This window comes from Rattus norvegicus, chromosome 8, assembly GCF_036323735.1.
Source record: "Rattus norvegicus strain BN/NHsdMcwi chromosome 8, GRCr8, whole genome shotgun sequence".
Classification (NCBI taxonomy): domain Eukaryota; kingdom Metazoa; phylum Chordata; class Mammalia; order Rodentia; family Muridae; genus Rattus; species Rattus norvegicus.
Genome location: NC_086026.1, coordinates 122,194,180 through 122,213,128, shown reverse-complemented (window position 1 = coordinate 122,213,128; position 18,949 = coordinate 122,194,180). Strand labels below are relative to the sequence as shown.

At 46.7% G+C, this 18,949-nt stretch overlaps 1 long non-coding RNA gene across 5 annotated transcripts in view; it reads left to right on the top strand.

Annotated features, from left to right (window-relative positions):
• The window catches only part of LOC102554279 (uncharacterized), a 52,784-nt gene that overhangs the window by 3,534 nt on the left and 30,301 nt on the right, over nt 1-18,949 (top strand). For 2 of the 5 annotated variants that reach the window (XR_005488501.2, XR_005488500.2), the window contains exons 2-4: nt 2,552-2,715; nt 8,695-8,753; nt 9,174-9,387. This is a non-coding gene — a long non-coding RNA (uncharacterized LOC102554279). Of the gene's footprint in view, nt 1-2,551; nt 2,716-8,694; nt 8,754-9,173; nt 9,388-14,215; nt 14,968-18,949 lie in introns of those variants that run through there. The other 3 variants (XR_005488499.2, XR_594151.4, XR_005488502.2) reach the window with 3 other exon arrangements.

The window sequence follows — 18,949 nt, the reverse complement described above, 5'->3', positions numbered from 1 at the left end:
ACAGAAGGAATAACTGATTTTTAGAAAGATAGTGTAGATGGTTCAGACTTACTATTGAGTACTCAACTGTGTGTGGGCTAGCTCACTATAAGGTACTCTACTGTCTGTGGGCTAGCTCACTATAGGGTACTCTACTGTGTGTGGGCTAGCTCACTATAGGGTACTCTACTGTCTGTGAGCTAGCTCACTGTAGAGTACTCTACTGTGTGTGGGCTAGCTCACTATAGGGTACTCCACTGTCTGTGAGCTAGCTCACTATAGGGTACTCCACTGTGTGTGGGCTAGCTCACTATAGGGTACTCTACTGTCTGTGAGCTAGCTCACTGTAGAGTACTCTACTGTGTGTGGGCTAGCTCACTATAGGGTACTCTACTGTCTGTGAGCTAGCTCACTATAGGGTACTCCACTGTGTGTGGGCTAGCTCACTATAGGGTACTCCACTGTGTGTGGTCTAGCTCACTATAGGGCACTCTACTGTGTGTGGGCTAGCTCACTATAGGGCACTCTACTGTGTGTGGGCTAGCTCACTATAGGGTACACTACAGTGTGTGGGCTAGCTCACTATAGGGTACTCTGCTGTGTGTGGGCTAGCTCACTATAGGGTACTCTGCTGTGTGTGGGCTAGCTCACTATAGGGTACTCTGCTGTGTGTGGGCTAGCTCACTATAGGGTACTCCACTGTGTGTGGGCTAGCTCACTATAGGGTACTCCACTGTGTGTGGTCTAGCTCACTATAGGGCACTCCACTGTGTGTGGGCTAGCTCACTATAGGGTACACTACAGTGTGTGGGCTAGCTCACTATAGGGTACTCTGCTGTGTGTGGGCTAGCTCACTATAGGGTACTCCACTGTGTGTGGGCTAGCTCACTATAGGGTACTCTGCTGTGTGTGGGCTAGCTCACTATAGGGTACTCTACTGTGTGTGGACTAGCTCACTATAGGGTACTCTGCTGTGTGTGGGCTAGCTCACTGTAGAGTACTCTACTGTGTGTGGGCTAGCTCACTGTAGAGTACTCTACTGTGTGTGGGCTAGCTCACTATAGGGTACTCCACTGTGTGTGGGCTAGCTCACTATAGGGTACTCCACTGTGTGTGGGCTAGCTCACTATAGGGTACTCTAATGTCTGTGGGCTAGCTCACTATAGGGTACTTTACTGTCTGTGAGCTAGCTCACTGTAGAGTACTCTACTGTGTGTGGGCTAGCTCACTATAAGGTACTCTACTGTCTGTGGGCTAGCTCACTATAGGGTACTCTACTGTGTGTGGGCTAGCTCACTATAGGGTACTCTACTGTCTGTGAGCTAGCTCACTGTAGAGTACTCTACTGTGTGTGGGCTAGCTCACTATAGGGTACTCCACTGTCTGTGAGCTAGCTCACTATAGGGTACTCCACTGTGTGTGGGCTAGCTCACTATAGGGTACTCCACTGTGTGTGGGCTAGCTCACTATAGGGCACTCTACTGTGTGTGGGCTAGCTCACTATAGGGCACTCTACTGTGTGTTGCCTAGCTCACTATAGGGTACACTACAGTGTGTGGGCTAGCTCACTATAGGGTACTCTGCTGTGTGTGGGCTAGCTCACTATAGGGTACTCTGCTGTGTGTGGGCTAGCTCACTGTAGGGTACTCTGCTGTGTGTGGGCTAGCTCACTATAGGGTACTCCACTGTGTGTGGGCTAGCTCACTATAGGGTACTCTGCTGTGTGTGGGCTAGCTCACTATAGGGTACTCTGCTGTGTGTGGGCTAGCTCACTATAGGGTACTCCACTGTGTGTGGGCTAGCTCACTATAGGGTACTCCACTGTGTGTGGTCTAGCTCACTATAGGGCACTCCACTGTGTGTGGGCTAGCTCACTATAGGGTACACTACAGTGTGTGGGCTAGCTCACTATAGGGTACTCTGCTGTGTGTGGGCTAGCTCACTATAGGGTACTCTGCTGTGTGTGGGCTAGCTCACTATAGGGTACTCTGCTGTGTGTGGGCTAGCTCACTATAGGGTACTCTACTGTGTGTGGGCTAGCTCACTATAGGGTACTCTGCTGTGTGTGGGCTAGCTCACTATAGGGTACTCTACTGTCTGTGAGCTAGCTCACTGTAGAGTACTCTACTGTGTGTGGGCTAGCTCACTATAGGGTACACTACAGTGTGTGGGCTAGCTCACTATAGGGTACTCTGCTGTGTGTGGGCTAGCTCACTATAGGGTACTCCACTGTGTGTGGGCTAGCTCACTATAGGGTACTCTGCTATGTGTGGGCTAGCTCACTATAGGGTACTCTACTGTGTGTGGGCTAGCTCACTATAGGGTACTCTGCTGTGTGTGGGCTAGCTCACTATAGGGTACTCTACTGTCTGTGAGCTAGCTCACTGTAGAGTACTCTACTGTGTGTGGGCTAGCTCACTATAGGGCACTCTACTGTGTGTGGGCTAGCTCACTATAGGGTACTCCACTGTGTGTGTGCTAGTTGCTGGCAGAATTAGATAGAGGTTTGCACTATTTAAATGCCTACCTCTCCTCTCTTTAGAAATCTGTCCTTACCCTCTTTTGCCTCCAGCAGGGAAGAACAGAAGAGTCACCCCTCTTGATGGCGGATAACTATTGATGAACTTGAGCGGCTATTGAAGCATTGATAACGGCTCACGGCAAAGTCATATGATATCCATCGCAGAAGTCATAGGCAAGAGCACCAATGACTGTCAGAGCAGGGAGGAAAAGGGGGTCAGTACTTACAGTAACCTTGCCTAATACTGTGTGTAACACGTCTGTACTGTAGAGTGCCTTGTCTGCAAGAGGGTAGTCACATGTGCTGAGTGTGTCTTGAATTTGGGAATCTTTCTGGCATCACCCCTGGGTCAATCACTCTGCCAATGAACATGAACCAGTTGCCATTTCTATAATGTGCTCGACTGGTTATCTCAGTTAACATTTAGAAAACTTCCCAGGGTCGATACCATTGGACTTTGTGTCTAAGAAATGACTAATTATAACATTAGTGGCCATTAAACATCTGTCTGTCCTTTCAGGAGTGTGCTGTATTGCAAAAGAAGATGGTTTTGGTGAGACAAGTTTTAGGATTTTAAGTTCAATGACAGTAAGATAATACTCCTTTGTCTGGTGGCCAGAGCAGTTAGGACGTTGGTGAATAAGGTTTAGATGCAGCAGAAGTCTGGATGTGCCGATCTGATCCCCAACCCTTGCATTTCTTGTCTCGTGCAACTGTTGGGCTCGTGTGCAAGAAGACACAGCCCACTTCTCTATTACTCTCACCATTTCACCTTCGAGAATCTTCTGCAAGCCAGACCCATGGCTACTCATTGGAAAGGCTCTGAGGGTCCTCCCCTTGCTTTGGTTATTGCTACTCCAAACCACTCTCTCCGCTCTCCAGGGGTTTCTTTCTCACCCAGTGGTCAGATGGGGACCTTTTGCTGCTGGGCAGCTTCCTTGGTTTTCCATCACCCAGGGATAACCAGCTGCTTTCCCGGGCTCCCTTTTATAGATACCCTCCGCCACTCCTGGCCTTAACAAAGCTAAGTCCTCGGCACTTCAAACCCTCCTGGAGGGTTACCTGCTACTGTGTTTCCTCCATCTGTCTCCATTCCCTGTCTTTGTAAAATACCATAAAGACACACTATGTGCTAACCCTTGTGCTTAGTGAGCAGTCACTATGCTGAAGGCTGTAAACGGTGACTGACAGTGCACAATGGAAGGCCAGCTAGCCCTAGGGGTCCAAGGACAGTTGCCATCCGAGAAGGCTTAGCAGTCACAGAGGGTGTATCACTGAGCCATCTGCTCCCTCCTTCTTATTGAAATCTGTCCCATCTTCCTTGGATTTCAAGGACCATGTTCTATTTTACCTCAGCCATGAGCACTCTTGTCCTCAAGTTGCAGTGAATTCCCTTCCTTTTGACTTTCGAATATTCTGTGCCTTTTTTTGGGGGGGGTTGTCAAATGTGACTTTCTTGGGGTCAGAAATCTTGTCTGATACAGTGTGTGACCCCTCTGTATTGTACAGAGTGCCTTGTCTGCAAGAGGCTGATAACACGTGTTGGGCACTTCTTGAATTTGGGAATGTTTTCCTGGTATCGTCCCTCACTCTTAGGGTCTGCGGGTGAGCATGGTCGGTTTTTCCATGATTTATGACGAGTTAGGGATGCCATGACGGTAGCTGCCTGCTTCACTTCCTGTCCCCAGTTCAAGGGCAGCATAGAGTACTGCTAGCAGGGCTTTGCTGCTAGAACAAGAAGACAGGCAAGTTCACAGGGGCCATTCAGGGGAAAGATACTCTTTCAGAGCAAGGACACTTGGGATGCCACTGCCAGTAAATTTGTGCTTTTATAAAACAGGATCAAGGTACTTCCTGGTCAAACTTATTGGACTATTATTGAGGGTCCGAAGGGTCAATGGAGGGGAACCCCTCTCAGGCTCAGTGGTGGCTCGGAGGCAATTCTGGGAGGCAGAGCTGCTTCAAGCTCTCTCCTGGTTCTGAGGTGGCATAGTCTGCCTTCACCCCTGGGCTCAGGATTCAGCACCTCAGGGCACCAAAGAACAAAGGTGAAATCAGCCTTCCCTCCTCTTTGCCTCCTGACTCTGAGGCATTCTGAGGTATCTGAGATGCTATAGTTAGGGCCTGGGATTACGGCTCCAACTGCAGAATGGCTTCCCATTTAATTTCACCAGGACACGCATCCCTTACAATGCCTGACACCCGCTCAAGCAGCCAAACAATTGTTTTGACGCTATGACAGCCATAGGAAGTATATTTTAAAAAAATGTCTGAAGTCTGCCACTGGGGTAATTAGAAATTAATTCTCACTTGCCAGGGCATGGCTCTCCAGGCCAAATGACTCTGCAATGGTGTGCCACACTCCTTTGCTCGCTTCTCATTGGCTAGCGGGAGATTCAGTTCCATACAACTAGACGGTTGATTTTGACTGAGTTTAATGGTAATACCATGTGTGATGAGTTACTCTGGATTTCTTTTTCTGATACTCACAGTACTTGAAAATGATTTTCCTTTAATTTAACCTCATGGTTATTCAAGACTTCAGTGTCCCTGCAGGGTGATCCTGTAGTTGGGTCATGACTGTGGGGTAAACAGCAAAAGGGTGTTTGTACTTCTGCCCTGGGCGAAGGGAATAGGAGAGGAAGGATAGCTTGGGGCATGGAGTCTATAGTAAGGATCAGTGTGGGCCTGGCCAGCAGAGTATATCCTGTTTGGGGGTCAGATTTAGCAGGGTCTTAGGGGTGCGGAGGGTGGAGGAGGTGCTGTGGTCCCTTCTTCACCCCCTGAGGCTACCCTACTGAACTGGGAGCTGAGTCGGGCCAGACGGCCTTCCATAACCCTACCTTTCCTCAGGCACTACAGAGAGCAGCTCTTCTATTCTTGTCCCTTTAAGACAGAGGAGTCCAAGGATGGGATTAGGGGCGTGGCCCGTCCTCAGGCCTACAGGTCAAAGGTGCTCACTCTATATAAAGTTTACTCTCTTGCCTTGTCTGGGACACACACACACACACACACACACACACACACACACACACACACCCCTCATATTTTTCACCTCATTGCTGTGTGACAGAGTTCCTCAGTGAGCAGAGGCTCACCCATCTGGCTGGGTTGACGGGACAGTTGAGCTTCTGGATCTATGTGACTACCTCTCCCCCTTTCCTCCCACTTCCCCTGCCCTCCTCACTCCCCTTTCCTCCATTGTGAGGGTTACAGGCACATGTTTCCATGCCTGACTTTTTATACGGGTGTTGGGGATTTGAACTAGGGTCCTCACTCTTGCACAAGAAGTGCTTTTACCCACCGCGCCATTTCCCCGGCTCTTGGAAGCAAGTGTTCCTTAAAGGAGGGGCCGAGGCTATGCGTCTCCATGCCCTGTGCAGCAGCAATCTGCAAGTTATAGGCACATCTTTCCCTTGACATTAGGGCTGTTCTTACAGTAGTGGTCATATGGAGGGCACAGAGCCTTCCCTCTGGGCTGGGTGCAGCCTTGCAACCCTGTTCCAAGGGACCTGGCTGGATGGAGAAAGCCTGGTCAGGATTTAACCTGAATGCACCATCTTGGTAGGGTGCTGCTGCCTGGAGGGCAGTCTGCGCACCCAGAGGAATGACTGCTCCCTACACTCACATTTGTGAGGGTGCATCTCGATAACTCTGCTCATTCCAAGAACTTGGCATGGACTTTGTTTTTAGACTAGGTTTCCTTATGTAGCCTTGACTGGCCTGGGATGCAATATGGAGACCAGGCTGACTTTGAACTTGACCCTGCAGGTTGATGTCATCATGCAGGTGAGGGCTGGCGCAAGTTAGATCAAGACCACGATTGGGCAGTAAAAGAATAAGGCAGGGACAAAGTTTTTGTAAGGCAGGAGAGAAGGAGAAGAGAGGAGAATCAAGATGGAGATTGAAAAGGGTGACCCAGATCCAGGTGGTCCTGTATTGCCAAGGTAGCTGGGAGGCAAATTTATCTTATCTAGGTGGGCAGTTTATATCCTTATCAACTGGTTGTAAGTTTATTGTGTGGATGTATTGTGGATTGAGAATTTAACATGTAAATCTATTGCTAAATTACAAGTCTCTGGAACTTTGATTTACCGGGCTAAAGAGGACAGGGTGTGAAAGAAATGTCTGAGAGGCAGTTGGAGCCTGCGATCTGGTTCTGTTGCCTCACGGAGTGAGAACACGCAGGGCCTGCAGAACGAGATGTGCGTGCGTGTGTGTGTGTGTGTGTGTGTGTGTGTGTGTGTGTGTGTGTGTGTGTGTTGTCAGGCTGGTAACTATGGCCTAGAGGGCTGCTAAAAGGTGAGGGCAGCTAAAAGGGACACAGCCAGGAGAGGGCGGCTTGTGGACGGAGTGGTGGAGTAGCAGCCAGAGTGAGGGACTCCTCCAGCTCACAGCAACTGATAGAAAACATTCCTTTTTAATTTTTACCGCAACATGCCCCCTTTAAATAAAAGTCTTGGGATTCCAGGTGTTGGTGGCCACCGAATGCAGTAAGACTTACTCTGATTTGGAGGCATTGTTATTATCATTATTATTATTATTATTATTATTATTATTGTTGTTGTTGTTGTTGTTGTTGTTGTTGTTGTTGTTGTTTTCACCCACCGTCTTGCTGTTTCCAAGCTCTGCAGTTCTTGCAGTCAACAAGCTTCTTTCACAGGCTCAGGATGGCGAGCGTGCGGACAGGGCCCTCTCCTATTCACCTTTTTTTTTTTTTTGGTTATTTTTTTCGGAGCTGGGGACCGAACCCAGGGCCTTGTGCTTCCTAGGTAAGCGCTCTACCACTGAGCTAAATCCCCAGCCCCCTATTCACCTGTTTATCCCGTTCATATTCCTGAGAATCCATCCATAGGTCAAATTTCATCTTTGGAGGTGTTCTTGACCCCTTGTTCTCAGTGCTAATGTGTGTTTGTTAGTGCTTGGCTTCCTTGTAACAGTCGCTGGGATTGCGCTTGGGCTGTTAATAGATGTTAGGGGAGAAATCTCCGCTCCCCGCGTCCTCTGACTTGAACAGAACACAAGGCTCCTTTGGTATTCTGAATAATAGACCAGAAATGGTGGGGCTTGAGACTTTTCTACAAGTCAGCCCTGAAGACAGGTTCTGATTGAAAGAAGAAGGGGGCATTTATTCTGAGACTATTTCCTTATAGCAAGCACACTGTTTTTTTTTTTTTTTTAAACCTAGACTATATGACTATTTGGCACTCATGTCTAGAGGGTTACTGGGACATATGGAGAGTCCAATGTCACTCACCCCAGACCATCACAGAGCGAGGAGATTTTGCCGTGCCTTCCTCTGTTAGATGTTCGCTGGCTCATCTATACTTAAAGGCACGGAGGAATGGAAAGACTTAAAATAGCTTCGTTTGTGTCATGGGATTCTTTTTACAGAAACAATCCTGTGCAAACAGTTAACTACATTCTATGCACTTTTTTTTTTTTGCAAACAAAGTGTTTGGTAAAGGCACAAATAAGTTATTTTAGGCAGGGTATTCAGTTTAGACTCGTGAAGTGAGTCTTTCTCATTTGCTTCAGAGTCACGCCTGCCATGAACTAGATGGTGTGCCTGTCTGCGTCCTCCTTCCTAAGCGTTTCCACACTGAGGTTTTCACTGTACTTAGAAGTGGACACTCGCAAAGGGAGCTCAGGCTATGCAACGACATTAGAAGTGATGTCCTTCTAAGAAGTGGGACAGGAGGGAAGGGCCAGGTGGGGATACAGTGAGATGGCCCCTGCAGTAGGGGGAGGAGGCCTCAGGAGAAGCAAGCCTACCCATGGCTCTTGAGTTCTAGCCTCCAGAATTAGAGAGAATGCATTTGCATTGTTCAAACTACAATACAATACAATATGTATGTATATGTTTATGTATATGTGTGTGTGTATAGTGAGTATATATATTGTGACTTTTTTCAATTTGAAATCTGTTTTAAGAAAATGTGATTTTTGCAATTATTTCTGACCTTTACAAATGTCTAAGATGAGGTAATTTGGCAAATATGCTTTAGTTATTTTTATGCCAGTCATGAACTGAGCTTTGCAGAGGCAGAGATAGCTAGATGAAGACAGACAGACAGACAGACTGGCTGACTGGGCATGGAGAGCTGCCATATTTTCATCTCTGGGCTGCACGCTCCTTGGGTACAGAAGAGCCAGAAGCTGCCATCTGTCTCTCGATGAACTTTGTCTTGTAGGGCGATGGTGTAAAGAACATGGTGCTCACTCACGGCTGCGCATAGTGGGTTTACGTCAGGTACGTATCTGGTTTAAGGTCTGAGAAAAAGCTAGGGATGGGAAATGACACACGAGTTATTTTCTTCCCAAGAGGTTCAATGATGGCCGAGCTTGTCTTTCACATATTTTTAAGAGAGTAGGACTCCCACAGAGCTCAGCTTGGGGGCCTTTATGCCCAGCCTCTTTGTGGGTGTTTGCTGTGTTTCATTCCTTCTTTGACCTTTGACCTGCTTCCGTGTGTTGTGACTAAACTCCTGCTCAGAGCAACTGAAAGGAGGACGACTGGATTTGGCTCGTGGGTTGGGAGGGTACAGTCCATCATGGTGGAGAGGCGTGGTACTGGGAGTGTGAGGTGGTTGGCCACATTGCATACGCCGTGCTAGAAAGCAGCTAGAGATTAACGCCAATGCTCCCTTTGTGCATTTTTTTTTCTGTCCAGGACCTAAACCCGTGGTCTAGTGCCTTCCCACTTTCAGGGTGGTTCTTCTTCCTCAGTCAAGATTCTCTGAGAACTCCTGCAAAGACGTGCCCAACACTGTGCCTCCTACGTGGTTCTAAAGCTGATCAGCTGACTGTGAAGATGAACCATCACCACCCACACTGAGTGGACTTCAATGGCTGAGGCCCAACCCACGCTCTACGTGACCTTGAGAGTGAGTTATGCGTCCACTTCATTGCCAATGGGAATTATGTCTCCCGTTGAACACATGCAAGGTATTCACTCGGCCTCAGTGAGCAAGTGTCCCCTGGATGTCAGGGGAGCAGGGAGGTGCCCTTCACCTTTGAGGAGTGACTGAACTTTCTGGCTTTGCTTAGCTTTGTCCCACTGATCCCCAAAGCACAGCTCTCTCTCTCTTAGATCGTATCTCACGCTATAATGATGTATTTCTCTATCTCTTTCTATACTACCTTAACTAGTGAGACTCCCACAATCCTCATGGCCTAACTGTTCTGTAGATCCCCAGATCGACTCACAATCTCAGCTTGTCATCAGTGCTCACACAGTAGGTAGGCATCCAAAATGGCCGCTGTGGATGAAATGCTCTTGGATCTGGGTGAAGCAAATAGAGAGGAAAAGGGGAAAGGAGGGAGACGAGCTATAGAGCATGGGTGTGGTGGCCTTGAGACTGTCTCTGACTCAGTTGTGTGGCTGATTGGGAGGTGGTAGCTATCAAATACCTGCTGGGGTCTGACCCCCTGAAAATTGGGCAGGTGAATGAAATTCCACTTGGGAAGACTAGCATTCCCGAGACAGACGGCTGCATCTCCCACCAGTCTTTGTGTTATTTTGGTTCTGTTTACAAGTAGCTATTAGTGCCTGAGCTTCCGTACCGCAGAGCCTAGCATCCTCCCAAATGTCATTCTCCGCATACCACAAATGTATTTCCTCAGACTAAATCCCCGACTTTCTCTCAATCTGCTGGGATGAATGTGCAATTATTTCTTGGCTCAGGGAACACACTTTTAAGACGAAACTTTGAAAAAACTTTCAAGGCATCGGTACCACGCACGGGGCCTTCCCCTTGCAGGTTCCTCACCTACGGCAGGAATCTTTAAAATTGCTTGGTTTACGTGAGAGGTCTGGGAGGTGCTGGGATTTTTTTCTTTCTTTCTCCTTCATGAAGGAGGTGGCTCACGTTTCTACTTAAAGTGAGGTTGCATTAAATATCCTCCTAGGAGACTGAACCGGCCCAGAGGGCTGTGAGACTCAGAGCTCTCCTGTTTAAACCTCCAAGGACTGGCTGGGGTAATAGCCCAGTGAGAAAAGTGATTGGCATGCAAGCTTAAGGACCCGAGTTCGATTCCCAGTACCCATGTAAAATGCTGGGCATGGTGTATGTGCTTCAATCCAGTGCTGGGGAGAAAAGAACATGTGGATGAACAATGAATAAATAAACCCAGAGGGCAGGCACCCGAAGAGTCCAGCAGGCGGGAGCTGATGGTGCTATGCAGACTGAATTCAGGTAACTGGTTTTAGCTCCTGTGTCTCTTGTAGGGAGCCTTGTATTAGTTCACAGCTATGTAACATAATAGGGACCAGCCTCCATGTTGGTAGCACCTGGCAATGGACTTCATGTCTGATAATGACAATATTGGTGGCCACAGCAGGGAATAATGATGGATAGACTTGCTGGTCCACAGCCTTGGGCTTAGTAAATGTCACATAGGTGACATGGTTTGTAAACTGTCAACCTCATTATGAACATAAGGGATGGCGTTCTGTCCTTTGAGGGAGAGTCGCTTAGTTATATTTTTATGTGTGCATAAGTGTGTCTGTGTGGTACATATACATGTTCGTGTAGGCCTTCACTATGAGTGTGTACGCATGTGCACATATGTATGGAGATGTAGAAGTCGATATCTTGTGCACCAAGCACTCTTACCCACAGCCCTCTCCCTAGCTCCTACTTGAATCCCTTTGTACTCAAAAGCAAGATGTATTACCTACGGCAATGTTCTATGTTTTGTTCCTCTTAGTCCCTGGAGCTATGTGGAGTGGTGGTGTTTTGCTTGCTACTAAAAAGGAATACATGGGAGTGAATAATCTGGACTTCTCTGGGAAGCTGTTCCTTCAGAAGATTTTTCTCACCACTAAGATCTGTTCCTCTCAGCAAGCAGACCTCCTCAGAAGGCTTCGAGGAGAGACTGGTTGTGCTACACATACTCCCCCACCCCCCAACAGTGGCCTCTGTCCTTTCTCCTGCCTTTGGCTCTGATTGGAGGAGGAGGAGGAGCCAGCCCTGTTGGTGGCAGGTGCCTGGGAGGTACCCTTCTCTCCACCTCCCAACTCAGCACAGCCAGGATGGACAGACAGTTCCACACACCAAAGCTCGTGTGGAGCTGGTTCGTTTCCTCTAGGCCCTCCAGAGGCTGCTCAGCTACAGGCACACAAACTTGCTGCAGTGAGGCTAAGTACAGCCACACGGAGAATCTCAGCAGAGCATTGGATCCCCCTCCTCTTCCACTGGGACTCCTTTGGTTAGTTCTGTAGGACCCGAGCCTTCCTCATCTACATGTGCTCCAGTTCATGGGTGCATGCTTTACTCCTAGTTCTTTCTTCCTCACTTTCACTCCCACCCCCAACTTTACACCTAACCAGGTAGACCAGCTACTCCCAAGTCCTTGCCTCAGCTGTATTCTTGAGGGGAATCTGACAAAAGTACCAAAAGAACACTGTTTTCCCCCTTTGAGACAGGGTCCAATTTAGCCCAGGCTAGCCTTGAACTTGTCATGTAGCTGAAGTTGACCTTGAACCTCTGATCTTCCTGTCTCTACCTCCTGAGTCCCGGTATTACAGAAACACAGGCCAAGGGGGAGACCTTGGCCCTGCTTCCAAACCACATGTCCCATTGGCCACATCACCTGGAATGAAGATAAGGGGGAAAGGAGATGGCAGGCCGAGAGCTAACATTCAGCTTTCTCTGCTTCCTGGTTGGGACCACGAACCAAGCTGCTCCTAGCGCTGTCTCTTTTCTACTATGACAGAGTTCCTAAAACATGAGTTTCGAGCCAAAATTAGTCTGTTCCTTTTTAAATTACTTTGCCAGGCATTTGGTTACAGTGGTGAGAAAAATAACAAATACAGCTCTCAGAGAGGAGCTATACCATGGAATGTTTTTTGGGGTTCTTCCATTCGATCTTCTCTTGGGTATTCCAATTGTAGGGCTGTATCCGTGCAACAGGGAAATTAGTGAGACTATGCCTTGTGTGTGTGCCTGAGTGTATTTACTGAGGAGAACTTTAAAATAAGAAACTACTAGTTCCTGTGGTTCCATTGTGGTTGTGGCGGTGGTTGTCACAAACACCATGCCTGACAGAACATCTTGAGTGTGGAAGGGATTATTTGGCTCAAAGTTTCAGATTTCTGTTCCTCGTGGGGAAGACAGGGCAGTAGGAGCAAATAATGGGGACTGTTCACATCATGGTGGACCAGGAGGTGGAAAGCAGGGCAGGAATGAGGAAGGGTGGCTTTTACTTTCAATAATCTGCCCAAATACTTCTACCAGCTAGACCTCCAACTTCCAAAAGTACCATGGCATCCTGGCTAGTTTTTAATACCAAATTGACACAAGCTAGAGTCACCTGAGAGGAGGGAATTTCAATTAAAAAACTAGTCCAGAAAGCCTACAGGACATTTTCTTCATTCATGATTGATGTGAGAGGGCCCAACCCATTGTGGGTGCTGCCGTCCCTGGGCTTGTGATCTTGGGTTCTGTAAGAAAGCAGGCTAGGCAAGCCATGAGGTGTGAGTCAGTTAGCAGCACCCGTCCATGGCGTCTGCGTCTGCTCCTGCCTCCGGGTTCCCACCTGGTTTGAGTTCCTGCCTTGTCCTCTCTTAATGGACAGTTGATTCATGGTGTATAAACCCTGATTCAGGATATGGAAGCCAAATAAACCCTTTCTTCTCCAAGTTGCTTTTGGTCATGTTATCTCACCACAGCAATGGTAACCCTCACTAAGACATATGGAGTCCCAAGATGGCGCCACCATCTGGGGAGCAAGCATTTAATAGAGAAGCTTGTGGGGGGTAGCTTAGTTTTAAGCAATGACGTTATTCATAGTTCTATAGGAGTTCATGTGTTACAAATTAATATCATCTTACAGCCTGAGAGATTTGGCGGTGATTCAATGGGTCAGATTGATATCTTAGTTTTAACGTTACAAATACATAAAGAAAATAGTGTGCCGATAGCTTTTTCCCGGTATATCTTTTTCCACAGTCAATGATCAGATAAGATGGCTCTTGAAAACCGATTTTAAAATTTTCTCTGTGTAGCTGTTTTTTTTTTTTTGTATTCTCCTAAACAAAGTTACTTCTCCCTTCTGTTTCCCCTGTCATAAAGACTGATAGCAATTTCTATATTTGTCTCTTACGGCGCTTTTCAGTATGTTGTACTTATTTGGCTATTACGGTAGTTTGCTGAGCAGAGCGAGCAGAAAATGTCTCATTAGGTTTCCTTTTTTCCAGTCCTTACCGGAATGCCAGGCATGTAAGATGTTCACCCACATTGACCAATCCATAAACGTGTAAAGGGAGTATCCGTTCTCACGTCAGAAATACCAACGAAGGCCACTGCTGTGTCTGTGAGGGTCGAACAAGGGAACAAGGAGCCACATCAGTCTTCTTAGCAGAGATAATTTGATTCAGGGAATTGAATAGTTGAAAAGATTTTGAGGGGCCTTAACTGTAGACACTCCTTACACTTAACGCAGCTATTATATGCTACATGATGGTATTCTGGTCTGTGACGCTCCCACATACGATAACGGTGTCATAAGGTTACAGTGTAGCTGAAAGGGTTCTCCCCAGTGTACTGTAGCCTTCCTGACTTCACAGCATCATCCATTCCAGGGTCCTTTGCAGATGTAAACAGCCCTGCCTGCTGCCAGCTGAGTAAGACTAGGAAGACAATTATGTATATTGTACAATCTTACTCTTTTCCTACGTATTTTAGAACTCGTTTTCTGCTTACTTTTAAGGGAAAGGACTAGACCATGATGTGCCTCCCTACACCAGCATCTGCCTCCTGGGGTTACTGTGTCCCCTGACGGGGTCTGGAGATGACACTGTGTGACCGACTTAAACCGTTTGAGTTTGCACGAGCACTGTCTCTGGGAGGAAGAACTTACAATGGTGGAAACATGCACCTAGCATGTGTGTCTCAGACCATTATGTGATGGGTGCCGGCAGCAAGTGTAAGAATCATCCGTCTCCTAAGGACAAGGAAGAGAAGACGCATCACTGGAGCATGGGAGCTTGGGTGTGGGAGCACACAGAACCCAGTTCTAGACTATGGACACTGGGCTGGTGCTGCTGTCCCTGAAGGGCTGGCTCCCTGTAGGCTGAACATAGGGCGTTTGAGGAGAACAACCTGGGATGAGGATCTCTCTCTCTCTCTCTCTCTCTCTCTCTCTCTCTCTCTCTCTCTCTCTCTCATGCACGCACATACACACCCCCCATATATGTTCACACACTTGCATGCTTACATACACACATGCACACACACTTACCTACACAGTCATATGCATACATATATACCCACACATACATGCTCATATACACACACAGGCACATACACACACACACAGGCACACATACATGTACATGTGCACACTTCTTGGAGAGCAGATTCTGCTCATTTGAGGAAAGAAACTCAAGGGTTTGATGGCATCTCTGTTATAATTCAGAAAAGCTTAAATAAAGAGAAGAGACATTTTGGCAAAGAACAAAAGCTATCTTGCAATTTGTTCTGAAGGGATTTTCATCGTCCCCAGATTCATCTGTTCCTAATCCCATGATTATGCGTTTTGACTTTCCATTTTAAGTGATGGGGATAAAAGATGCCTCCTTTGCTGTCGCTGGTGTGAGTGGTGAACAGTGAGCGTCACTGAAATCTGCAGAAACTCTATGTAGAGAGGAGGAAAGAAAGAGGTACCCTTCTTTTCCAACGTCTCCTTCTACCATCCCGAGGGCTCAGCTGGTCACCCTTTTGTGAGAGCTGAAGTCCTAGTGTCTCTCTTTTTGATGTCCTGGTGAACACTGTGTATAGAATGACCCTTTTTGTAAACATATGAAACTGATCCCATGTGGAAATCTGACTCAGGGCAAGGTGTGCAGTTTGAAGAAAGGGAATAGTGGAATTTGATTTAAAAGGAAAAGCATTTATTTATTTTGAAATCCAAAAGGCATAGGCACTCGCACCGTGTGTGTCTTTAGATGCCTGTAGAGGCCAGAAGACGGTGTTGAATTCCCTGGAACTACGGTTACAGCTGTCTGTTAACCAGCTGATGTGACTGCTGGGAACTGAACCCAGTTCCTCTGCAAGAACACCACGTGCTTTTAACAGCGGAACCATCTCTGCAGCCCAATAGTGGGCTTTGAATTCAGCTTAGTTGCCATCTGGGTGGCTCAGAGGTCCTTCCTTCATTTAATTGTTCAACTATTAAGTAAGTCCTCAGCTTTCTGTTCCTGCCACTGTACCTTCACACGGCCATCGCGGACTCCACCCTCTGGAACTGTAACCCCAAGGGAACCCTTTCTTCTGTAAACTGCAATGGTTGTGGGGTTTCATCACAGTGATGGAAAAGTAACTAATATTGTAGGGTGTGTGTGTGTGCATATGTGAGTGAGAATGTGTGAGTGTGTAAGTGTATGAGTATGAGTGTGTGTATGTATATGCATGTGAGTTTGAGTGTGTGAGTTTGAGTGTGTGTGAGTGTATGTGTGTATGTGAATGTACGTGTGAGTGCAAGTGTGTGTGAGTGTGAATTGTGAGTGTGAATGTATGAGTGTGTGTGAAAATGTGTGTAAGTGAATGTATGAGTGTGAATGTGTAAGTGTGCGATGCAAGTGTGTAAGCATGTGAGTGCATGAGTGTGAATGTGTGAGTGTGTGAGAATGTGTGAGAGTATGTGAGAGTGTATGTTTGTGAGTGTGTTGTTTGTGTGTGAGTGTGAGTATCTGAATGTGTGTGAGTGTGTGAGTTTAGTATGTGAGAGAGTGTGTGCATGTGTGTGAGTATGTGACTATGACTGTGAGTGTGTAAGTGTGTGACTGTGAGTGTGTAAGTGTGTGACTGTGAGTGTGTAAGAGTGCGTGTATTTCCTCTTTGTCTGGATAGTGGTCTCTTGTTGGATTTCTGTTTTCTCCTAGTCTGTAGTTTCTTTTTAGATGATTTTTTCACTATGTAGACACATTTTAGTTTGATGCCATCTAATTTTTCAAAATTTTCTTCATTTTCTGTACTTTTTGAGTCTTTACTCCTCCCTGAGACAGGGTTTCTCAATGTGTAGCACTGGCTGTCCTGGAACTCACTCTGTAGACCAGGGTGGCCTTGAACTCACAGAGATCCACCCGCCTCTGCCTCCCGAGGACTGGAATTAAAAGTGTGCACCCCTGTGCCGGGCTTGCTTTTTGAGTCTTTAAAAAAAAATCTTCACCCATTCCAGTACCGTGACATATGGCCTCTGTTTTTTCTAGTGAATCCATGTCTTACACTTCACTATTTAATCCATTTTGAGTAAGTTTTGTCATAATTAGGAGATACAGCTCTTACTCCGTTCTTCCCCATGTGGATATCTGCTGCAATTGGCCAGTACCGTTGGCTTACAGGGCTGTCCTCTCTCTAGCGTGTGCTTTTACACATTTACACAGCCAGTGGCTGTAGATGTGTAGATTTGCTTCTGATTGTCCATTCTGTTTTATTTGTCCTGCAATTGTGCCAGCAATATGTCGTCGTGTTTATTATAGTCTTAGAGTCTATTTCGAGCTCATGTCTTTTAGTGCTTCTTGTTTTGTTCTTTTTGCTCAGTATTACTTTGCCATGTGCGGGTCAGTTTCTGTTAACTTGACATAAACTAGAAGGAGAACCTTAATGGAGGTATTGTCTCCATCGAATTAGCCTGTGGGACATTTTCTGATTGGTGTGAGAGGGTTCGGTCCTCCCACAGGCATACATGTGTGTGAGTGTGTGTGGGCACACGCTCAGGCGTGTGTGTGTATGTGTGTGCGTGTGTTTGTGTGTGTGTGTGTGCGCGCATGTGTGCTAATGCACACTCACACGTTTTTAATGCAGCCTCATGGTTGCATAAGAAAGTAAGCATTGCTCCTCCACATTCTCTGCTTCAGTTCCTGCCTTCAGGTTTCTGCCTGGGGTTCCTGCCCTGGCTTCCATGGATTTAACTTCGAAGCCAACATAAGCCCCTTCATCCCCAAGTTACCCTTCGTCATGATGCTTATCATAGCAACAGACAGAAAGCTAGGGCAGGCTGTTTGCAGAAGTTCTTTGTGAGTCCCCAAAATATTAGGACTGTCTTTTCTCTAGTTCTGCGAAGGATGTTATATTTTGAAGGGGGATTGAATTGGTCCATTAGGTTGAGGTTGCTGTGTGTGCGTGTGTGCGTGTGTGTGTGTGTGTGTGTGTGTGTGTGTGCGTGTGCGTGTGTGTGTGTCCTTTTAAATATATTTCATTAATGTTTTATGGTTTCGTGGTAGGGAGCTTTCATTCCCTTGGCTAACTTTGTTCCTGGGTGGGTATTTTTTGAAGTAATTGTGACTTGGCGTGCTTTTGTCATTTCTATTTCAGATGATTTGTAGCAGCGTGTGGCGTATTATTGGTCTCCACATCCTGTTTTGTACCCGGCAACTATAACCTTAAAGTTGGTTTCTATTTTCTCCTGGAAGGTCTGACTGGGTCCTGAGGTCTGTGCTCATTATTGATTCAATTAACATTTAATCTTGTCTCATAGTCATGCTGGCCCTACATGTGGGCAGCACCCAGGAAAAGGAAGCCGGAGTTGAGTGACAGCCAAGAACCTAGTGGAGTTCAACTCCTATTTTTATTTTTTTTTAAGGAACATTTTATTGGGTTTTCCTGGGATTTTTGTATTTTTAAGGGAGATGAGCCTTAACAATGTAGTGTTGTGGTGGAATAGCCAGGCAGAAGCTAATGACAAGTCACCCAGGCAATGAGTAGATGTAATCAGGAACAGGAGGAGAGTCACTGAGGTAGAATGTCGACTTTTCCAGGCCACTGAGCTGAAGATGTTCACAATGGGGCTCCCGCTGAGACAGTGAGACCCTGTCACTCAGGAAAGCAAAACTCTAACTCAAATACCCACTTATCCTGGATATTCAAGTTCCTCACATTTTATCACTTGGTAGATAGAAGCACAAGCAGACAGAGAGGCTCACTCGATTCCTACCTTGTGTATAGGTCATGATGGCCAGGATGTACAGGTGCCTAACACCGCCATGTCTGAGTTGACTGTTCCATGAATCCATCTATCTGTGTACCAATCCGTCTGTGCACCCACTGGCTAAGAGCTTTTTTACTTCAGACTCAGGAATCAAATAGAAGTGAAAACAAAGATTAAATTCATGATTTTATAACAATGGAAAGAGTGCACCCAAATGGCGGAAAGTACAAGTAAATTATCCATCCATTTATAACAGTGACAAATAGTTATTAAAATACTCTCGTGTGGCAGGGAAGAGGTATGGAGGGCATAACGGCAGATAAAATATTGTTCTATATTGTAGCATTTCATAGATATGCATCTCCGACCTTGCATCATAGTCTCTTCCCTCCAGTCCCTCCACTCTAGAGCTCTCCTTTTCCATCACAGAAAATTCCAGACGTCTCTTGACCCAGGACTATTACACGTGGATTTACTTCTGCCTAGAATGATCTCTCTCCAGATTTACTTTTCACA